Source organism: Mirounga angustirostris, unplaced genomic scaffold, assembly GCF_029215605.1.
Source record: "Mirounga angustirostris isolate CCGP_5_RB_7025 unplaced genomic scaffold, mMirAng1.0.hap1 SCAF_1, whole genome shotgun sequence".
Lineage (NCBI taxonomy): Eukaryota > Metazoa > Chordata > Mammalia > Carnivora > Phocidae > Mirounga > Mirounga angustirostris.
In genome coordinates, this window is record NW_026991709.1 from 114,240,695 (window position 1) to 114,242,307 (window position 1,613).

At 35.5% G+C, this 1,613-nt stretch overlaps 1 non-coding gene across 1 annotated transcript; it reads right to left on the reverse strand.

The window, feature by feature from the left end:
• Positions 1 to 690: 690 nt before the first annotated feature.
• LOC123835091 (U2 spliceosomal RNA) lies at positions 691 to 881 on the reverse strand. The gene has a single exon (XR_006788645.1). It is a non-coding gene; the product is annotated as a U2 spliceosomal RNA (small nuclear RNA).
• Between the last annotated feature and the right edge of the window lie 732 nt (positions 882 to 1,613).

Here is a 1,613-nt window from a genome sequence, read left to right on the forward strand (position 1 = left end):
GCAACAAAATACTGGACCAGAAATATTGCTCTGGACTTTTTTTAAAATACAATTTGCCACAGGATACATTTAAAAAACTGCTTCTCGTGTATAGGTAGGTGGGTAGACAGACAGACAGCAGACAGAGATAAATAGATGGATGTAAAAAATACTGGAAGAGAACGTAAGTTTAAAATAATTTTCCCTCAGAACATTGATGATATTGCTTCATTGCTTTCTCAACCCAGTTTTGCTGAGGGAAAAACGGATGTTACTTTGATTCCTTCTCCTCTGTAGAGAACCTGCATTGTGTATGTGGGAGCACACACACTGGCGTGCACATGTGCAAATGCACATGTTTATTTACTTGCTTTCTTGTTTTCTTCCGCCGAATTATTTTTTATACTTTTACCATTATTTTCTTTTTTCTGAAAATTCACCACATTGAATCTACTTGTCTGGTTTTTGTTTTCTTTTGCTTTGTTTTTTATTTAAATTCAGTTAGCCAACATATAGTAAATCATTAGTTTCAGACGTAGAGTTCAGTAATTGATCAGTTGCATTTCAGACCCGGCACTCATCACATCACCTGCCCTCCTTAATGCCCATCACCCAGTTACCCCATCCCTCCACCCACCTCCCTCCAGCGACCTTCAGTTTGTTTCCTAGAGTTAAAATCTGCTTTTTTTTTTTTTTTTTGTAGTGACCCCAATGGGGTGCACTGTTCCCAGAAGTACTGCAATACCAGGTCGATGCGTGGAGTGGACGGAGCAAGCTCCTGTTCCAACTCCTGGCTTCAAAAATCCATTTAATATATTGTCCTCGGGTAGAGGACGTATCAGATATTAAACTGATAAGAACAGATACTACACTTGATCTTAGCCAAAAGGCTGAGAAGCGATTAAAAATCTGCTTTTTTTAATTGTATCTTGGGGGCGGCTTTCAATGTGAAAACATGTCTTCCTTCAACTCTACAGCATTTTTCTTCTCTTATTTACTATTCCTGCCTTTTGGAATGCAATTCAGTCAATACTGGACTTCTAAATCTGCCAACATGTCTTCATTCATCTCTTCATGATTTTTTTGCAGGTTGGGGTATATTTTCCATCTTAATATCCAGACTCTATTCCTTTAAAAATTGTTCTGCATAAAAATGCAAACCCAGAGGCTAAAATTAATTTTTAGTAACCTCTTTAAGCACTCATCCCCTTTCTGACATTATATATGCTTTAAAATGTCTACACATGATTCTGAAAAGCTGCCAAATAATAACTCAAAATCTTCCCCACATTGCTTTGTTGAAATGTTGTATTTAGTTTGGGGTAAGTAAATACACAATTTTACTATATAAACACCAGACAAAATGGTAAGTTCTATGAAGTTTGGATATCAGGGAGACATTCTGTCCTGTATGGTTCTAATTTCTTAGCACAATCTTTCTGCTCAGTAGTTTAATCTTCTGATTTGACAATTTCATTACTTTTTTCCATAATTAAAATTTTACATTTTGATGATCAGTTTCTTCCTTCATTTTATAGCTTATTCTTCTTATTGTTAAATGAATGTTTTATTTTACTGCCTTCCTTCCTCCCTCAAGGGTTATTGCTTATACTTATTTTAAAGTTTTCTATTTT